We start from the raw sequence: 8,450 nt of genomic DNA on the forward strand, positions 1-8,450 counted from the left end.
GCAAAAACAATTCCTATATTATACCGCTGTAGACGCCTTTAAAACTGCATTTATCATTTGGAGATTGAATTTAAAATCTTTAAATCCTCCATAATCCATTGTTTTCCCACAAAATAAATATAGGAGAAAACAGCTATGACTAAACGCAGCTAAAGAAAAATGTTTGGAAAATATTTAGTTTCATATTCATAATTATTTCAACAAGGCATTGAATAGGCATGTAGTATGATCTAGCTAGTTCCTATCCGGCTACTCTGCCATAACACACACACGCACGTGTGCACGCGCGCATTATAAAGCACCCTGCAGCTAAGCAAAGGAGAGCAACGTTTTGATGTTATTGATCACAGTGTACCAGGCTCCTCAGGCTTCTCATTACACCAGCCAGTTGACCCCTGACCCCTGGAAAACAAACAGACAAACACTGCCACAGACAATCCCAAAGTATCTATAATACCACTATAATACCACCATCTATGTTTTACTTGTAGCAACTATAGGCACTAGAATCTACACCGGTACATTTTGCAATAGGCTCTGGATACCATCAGAACACACGCTGCCACCCGGCCGAGACTCAAGACACGTCGATCTAGGGAACAGAACGCGTACTGATCGTTGAGGCTCGCGGACGTGAATACTAACAGATTATAAGGGTTTTATTCAGAGAGGTTCTCGCAGGAGCGAGAGGGTAACCGTGACTAAGAGAGAGAGAGAGAGAGAATAGCGAAAGCACTGAATCAGACCACAAGGGGGTGACGACTTGTGACACTTTGACTGTAGTTTCCAGCCATACTTACTGTAGTGTGTGCCTAATTTGTGAACCTTGAAAGCTAGAATCTGTGAGGGCGTCAAGCGGCGCCCTCACACAACAGAGATGTGTGAACAAATACCAAGAGGGGCTCTCTTGCCCTAGAGGTCGCTATTCAACCGCGTTACGTGATTCTAGCTTTAAGATAAACAGCATTGCCGACTAAACACTGAGCCTCCAGGTGTTCTAGTCCAGTTCCAGTCGAATGTGTGCGGCAAAGTCCAAAACGTGCACATTCCTGTAAAGTCCAGCACATTCCAACACGTAGTCTGCCGTTAATCTTCTACATTTAAAACTTAATTCAAGATCATTTCACAACAGGATTACGCAATTAGCCAGACGACCTCGCAACAACTATTGAATGACTTTTTTCACAATTAATTCATTTCCTAAACCTAATCAAGTTCAAGTTTAGTTTCAGAATCCCAAGATTCAAATCCATAACATGTTAAGATCTAGTTAGATCCTCTTCAGAGCGATCCGGCTTAACTGCGTCGTCCTGCCCTGTAACATACCCTCTGGTTGGGGGTCATGACCCCTTGGAAGCGAATACTGCCTCTTTTTACACGCTAGAATTGAGCCGATATTTTCCTTTTTTAACAGGAGAACGGCTACAAATCCGAGTCCCTCGATTAGATCACTCTGTCATATCTCCGTTTACCACGCGATAAAGATGCATCGCAAGGTCTCGTATACTCTCCAGCTTAACCTGCTGTCGTGTGGCAGTGAAAGGGTTAAAAGGACGACGCGTGTCGTCGCCCCGTCTCCTCCGCCCCCATGTCTGTGTCCCGCATGTCCTCGTCCTAAAGGTTATCAAAAACGCACGTCTTCTTCCCTCCCGCATGATGGAAGGTCCTCGTCTCTCAGAGCGGGACACCGTCCGTCTCGCCACTTGACGCAAGACGGAGTCGGCTGCGCCTAATCTAATCAGTGGAGGTCGAGCGGGAAAAGGCCTTCGTCGTTAGATTGCGGTGTGTTTCTTTCTCGTAAAATACCAAAGAATGGTAAAGACGTTTTTTTGACGGGGAGTGGAGAATGGTAAAGACGTTTTTTTGACGGGGAGTGGGTGTGTTGTTAGTTACCGAGCTACGAGGAGCAAATCTGGGAAGACGACTGTGTTGTTGGGGCGCGTCGACTCGAGGCAGGGTGCTTGTGAAGATGCATCTTTGTTGTTTTTCGTCACTTGATCACTATTGGTCGTTTGTAGGTTCAGTGGTTGTAGGTCATTTGCATAATCGTAGACCAAAATAGCTTTTTTTTTCTCTGCTTTTTCTTTTATAAGAAATGCAACAAAACTGAAAAAATTTATAAAAAAAAGAATAATAATAAATGGGACAGACTAGCCATGATATACACTATGGCATGTTTAAACATATATGCCATTGTAAATGTTGCATTGTTTCTCAGCCGATGCCTACTACTGACTATACAGTACATACCGTCTCTCTTTCTTCTACACACTCATTTAGCACATCCATTTATCAATTTATCAATCTCACAGCTGATTATTTTACCTTTTTTTCCGTTCAATTCTCTTTGTATGAGAATACTCATTTTCCATCAGATACCTTTACGATGGGACTCATATTTCGAGGCCATCCCGGCGCGATCTCATTCTCACACGGCAGACGGACACACCAGCCCGACCATCACTTTCTCTATAGGTTTACTTGAGATGGACCAAGATGTTAAGTTATGTAGTTTGCACCTTTTGACCTTTTTGTAAGATTGTTTCTAAAGCCAAAAAAAAATAAAAAGATACAAAAAAAAGAGCGAATAATGGACACGTGACTTTCAAAGTCCCCAAAGTCGGGAGACGCTCGCAGCCGCCCCGTCGGTCTTCGCTGGGAGACCTTAAAACCAGCCATCGCTTGATGATTGATTGTCAAACCAAATTGTACAATGATATGAGCACTTTTTCTTTTATAAAGTATCATTGCGATGTGATCCAAATTCATCGGTCTGTCAAATTCATTTTATTAACATGATTACAAGAGGATATATATTTTTTAATATCGATACATCCTACCCCCGAGTACAATGTAAGACCGTGGTCAATTTATTGATATTTCATCGATGGGAAAGGAGGTAATTCTAAGTGTATCTGCTGTATTTGTGTGTGTGTCCCCCCCCCCACCCCCACGAGATGGAACTACGCCCCGTTTGGAGATACGTTTCATAAACCCTGTTAAGTAAAGATTGCAATTTCTTAGACATTGACACAAGTTCACTGACAGAATCAGAGATTGAAGAAATGTGCGCTTTGTTTTCTTTGTTTTTTTTGTTTTTTTTTATCTCAAATGCTTTCTGTTTGCCATATCCTGTAGAGGCTTGTGTAAAAAGGCACTTGGGTTGAACTGAGATACGCCGACGATACGCTGATGATACTGTTGTATATTTTGTTGCTTCATCGCCGACTTTAGCTTTGCTACATTATTACCCTCCACCCCCCCCTCCCCCCACCTCCTCCTTTTCATACAGATTATTAACTTGGCAGGTGGAGCTGTTGTAGTAACGATAGTCAACATCACAACAACTAAGCAAACCCTGAAATATATGCTGCAACGATGTGTTTTCAGTTTGTCCTTTATACGCCAAGTTGTTCTTTGTATTTTATTATTATTATTATTATTATTATTATTATTATTATTATTATTATTATTATTATTATTATTATTATTATTATTATTATTATTATTATTATTATTATTATTATTATTATTATTATTATTATTATTATCGTTGTTGTTGAGAAACAAGCTTGTAAGAGGTGTAACAACTGCTGTTTTTGAATTTAGGGGATTAGGTTTTTTTCTTTCTTTTTCTTTTGCAAGGACATTTATTATCTGACTTGTCAAACACTGGACTGGAGGGGAAGGGTTCCCAACATTTCCAAGTTGAGAGCTATAGTCTCGGAGAGACTCTTACGACCTGCACGAACTAAACACCCTTTAGCGCGAGATGTTTTAGCGTGCTGACACGTCAAGCACATCCTTCCAGCTGATAGGAGGGGGTGGGGTGGGGGGCGGGGTCTCTGATTCCAAATTGTTCCTATAGAAACAAGGCACTGGATATTTCTATTGGTGTGATTCAGTTCCATTCATTGTGGGGACTAACACGTACGCAACCAGAAATATTCAGTTTTCCTGCTTAACTGTCACATGGCAGGAGAACTGAGTTCTATCAAATTTGTCTCTCTTTCTTTCTCTCTCTCTCTCTCTCTCTCTCTCTCTCTCTCTCTCTCTCTCTCTCTCTCTCTCTCTCTCTCTCTCTCTCTCTCTCTCTCTCTCGAAAAAGAAAAACTATTCTTTTTAAATCTTATGAAATATGAAAAGGGATACCACTTGTTGTTTTACAGCTCTCCAGTCGTGGAAGCCTCCAGATATGTTGTCTTGTTTTGTCAGACCTTGCCGGTTGAGCCGCGCTGAGCCCAACTGCCACTTCTCAACCCAGAAAAGAGATTTGCACTAGACTTATTTTGGTCTTCTTTCATAAAGGAAAAAAAACAACAAAGCAATATAATTCAGATTCACTCGATAACATTTTTGAAACCGCCATTTTCTGACAGGGCTGTCTGCCCACAAAGGGTAATTCTGAGTAAACAATGATGTTTGAAACGTTTTTTTTTCTTCTTTTTTTTTGTAAAAATTTGCAGAATTGGAAGTATTTTGCCTTTTATGATTCACGAGCGTGGACATGCACTTTTGTTTATTTTTGTTTTCAAGCTGGTTTGACCCAGTAAAGCTGGTTTGACCCAGTAAAACTGGTTTGACCCAGTAAAGCTGGTTTGACTCAGTAAAACTGGTTTGACCCAGTAAAGCTGGTTTGACTCAGTAACGCTGGTTTGACTCAGTGCAATTCCTAGTGTCCAGGTTCGAGGTGCAGGAGTCTCATTGGACAGATTGAACGGCGAGAGAGACGGGATGTTTGCGGAACAGAATCATTTCCATTTTGAGTCAAATGTCTTTGTTGTAAAACCATTGTACAGGCCAGGTATTTCCAAACAGAAACATTATCCCATGTTAAAAAAACGTGCAATTGTCAATTGTCCACTGACATACACACTTGGATTTGAAATGCTGTGTGTCATATTAAGGCATACAGTATTTGGTCACACTGAGTTCTGTTTTGTTTTGTGTGTGACACAAAATTCTTGAAAAGATTGTTGATTTTTTTCTTGAAGAAAAAACAACAACAAAATAGTTCTTAGAAAACACAGATTTCACATGATGCACCTTTTCCATTCTCCACCGTATTACCAGCTGTCTAGACTATGTGTGTATCCACCAAAACGCATCATAATCCATCGTCAATGAGGTCATCAACGAGCGCGAACCACGAGGGGCTCAATGTTATCGGTATGTGTGACGTCCGCATTTCCTTATTTTTTTCTGATTGAAAAATAATTGTAAAATCGTCAATAATAATAATTCACGACGGCAAAACTTTTTTATCCGGAAGTAGCTTTCCTGTTTCGTTTTCTCACCACTTCGTTGGTGCTGTTGAAAAAAAAAAGAAAGAAGATGTTGCAGTTCGTCTAAATGTGTTTTTTGGCGTGTTAGAGGAAGCATAAGTATGTGCCTTCTTGTAATCTCCTTGGTGAGCGTGTTATATTTGAGAAGCTGAGAAGCCAGCCAATTGTGTTTGCACTAAAAACCAAATTTGCTTTCGTGATGTAGACTATTTAAGCTTGTTGCGTCACTTTAACCGTACAGTATGCATGAGGGTGAACTTGGTAAGGCGAGGGCTAGTGCTCTTACATCTGTTGATCTGTAAAATCCCGTGCAGCTTATAGAGGACTCTTGTGAATATATCTTGGCTTAGTTCTGCATTCAGTTTATGGATTCCATCTCTTTTACTCTTCACCTTTTTATCATAAGACAAGTTCCACAGTTAAAAAAAATAAAAAAATAAAAAAAAGCAAAGAAAGAAAAACCGAATAACCCACCAACAACAGTAACAACAACAAAAACAACAACAACGACAACAACAACACACTCGTACAGGATACACACCAGGAGGAGCCATGCCAGGGAGACAGCTATATAACACAACTGTAGCGGAGATGGTCGTTTCTTTTGTTTTTTTTCTTTCCGAGTCCATGGGGAATGCATGACTATACTGTATATGAGACTTTTTTTTTTCCTTTAAGATTTAGGTTGTTTTTGAAAAAAAAAGAAAATTATGTTTATAATTTTTTTTCTTTTGTTGATTCATCGACATCTAAGAGTAAAAAGGCCTAAATGCTTTGAGTCTTACAAATGCACCTTATCCACGTCAGTGTGGAGGAGGCTGACGGATGTAATATTGATTTTTAGCACCTTACTACGCAGCATGTCTTCACTTTATGCCAGTTTTTAGCTCTTATTCTTCCATTGGTATGATTTTCCAAACGTTCGAAAAAAGAGAAAAAAAAGAAAAAGAAAAAAAAAATCTTTCTATTTTGTGAAATGGTTTTTGAAAGGGACGTGCCAAAGTTTGGAGGCCGATCTCCCCCGAGTTGTTTATTGCTTCATCATATAATTTCTTTTCCTTTTTTCCTCCTCGTTCAGTTTAATAGCGATGGTATGTCAAAAAGAAAACTTTCCTATAGAGAAACCGTGTGTGGAAGCAAGTTATTTCAGCAAACAGTATCATTACATGCCATTTTACAATAAGCCGTGTATTTGACAGATATTACCAGTGATGTGTATTTGTTATTATAAAGAAAAATAGCTGTACAGCTTCATTATGTTACATAATATTGTGACTTTTTTCGAAAAACTGTGAAGACTTATCTTGCATATACTTTATACAGAAGTATTAAGCCTTAATACAAAAGACTAAAAAAAAGTGTGGAAGAATAAACTGATTGTTGCTCAGTAAGGATGATTTTTTGTAAATGTTACCAGCACTTTTTTTGTAATTTTCACTCTCTGAGGTATTGTACGAGTTCAAGCTGTTTGTGAAGTTTGATTATGAAGGAATAAAAACTAGTACTTTCATGTACTTCACAGAAACGTCACTGCGCTGGTGTCTGTTTTCACAAGAATCTCTGTGTTTTCAAATAAATGAATTAAAGGTGCTGTAAGTGGTATTTTTTTTGTTAAAGTTAGTGTTAGATAGCTCTACATTGAGACAGCCATCACTGATATAGACTGTCTGGTCAGTAACATGGGTCTCTCAGTCCCTCAACTCTGCAGGAAACAGCCATCACTTATATAGAGTGTCTGGTCAGTAACATGGGTCTCCCAGTCCCTCCACTCTGCAGTAAACAGCCATCACTGATATAGAGTGTCTGGTCAGTAACATGGGTCTCTCAGTCCCTCCACTCTGCAGTAAACAGCCATCACTGATATAGAGTGTCTGGTCAGTAACATGGGTCTCCCAGTCCCTCCACTCTGCAGTAAACAGCCATCACTGATATAGAGTGTCTGGTCAGTAACATGGGTCTCCCAGTCCCTCTGCTCTGCAGTAAACAGCCATCACTGATATAGAGTGTCTGGTCAGTAACATGGGTCTCTCAGTCCCTCCACTCTGTAATACACTAAATACATGTTCTGGTATCCTGTTCCCACTTTATCCTATCAGGAGAGAGAACCCTAGATATTTTTTTTTAACTTATTTCAAGAAATCTTGCCAAGTCACGTTTGCTTACTGCACTGGTAGATTATTTTACTTGTATAAAGCACTATAATCAGTTTTTGTCAGACCATTTTTGCAGTGTGGAGTTCTCTGTGTTTACTGCAGAGTGGAGGGACTGGGAGACCCATGTTACTGACCATACTCTATATCAGTGATGGCTGTTTACTGCAGAGTGGAGGGACTGAGAGACCCATGTTACTGACCAGACACCATATCAGTGATGGCTGTTTACTGCAGAGTGGAGGGACTGAGAGACCCATGTTACTGACCAGACATTCTATATCAGTGATGGCTGTTTACTGCAGAGTGGAGGGACTGAGAGACCCATGTTACTGACCAGACACCATATCAGTGATGGCTGTTTACTGCAGAGTGGAGGGACTGAGAGACCCATGTTACTGACCAGACACTCTATATCAGTGATGGCTGTTTACTGCAGAGTGGAGGGACTGAGAGACCCATGTTACTGACCAGACACTCTGTATCAGTGACGATAAATTACATATAAGTTACTTGTTTTTCACTTATTATTCATACATATTATTCTTATTTTAACAAAATAATCTTATTTACAGCACCTTTAAGATTCACATAATTGGCCAATTTACCGAAAAGTTAACTCAAATGTATTATTATTATTATTATATATATATATATTTTTTTACAAATCAATTCTAGATGCGTACACGACACACACACACACACACACACACACACACACACACACACACACACACACACACACACACACACACACACACACACACACACACACACACACACACACACACATTTCCAACACATGCCTTTCTTCAGAGGTCAGAGAGAGCAGAGGGGTCACCTGCAGGGGGCAGACTTCCCTCGCAGAGGTTTTGTGGTTCAAGTGCTTTTGCTTAAAGCCACTTAAGTAGCGATGATGGAGGAAGTCGTACCAGTGCCCCCTGCGGCTCAGGCCTTCCGCTGCTGCCAGGGACTGACCTGCACTTCAGCCCCTCACACACCCACACATTTCCTC

This window comes from Notolepis coatsorum, assembly GCF_963971535.1.
Source record: "Notolepis coatsorum genome assembly, chromosome: 8".
NCBI classification, from domain to species: domain Eukaryota; kingdom Metazoa; phylum Chordata; class Actinopteri; order Aulopiformes; family Paralepididae; genus Notolepis; species Notolepis coatsorum.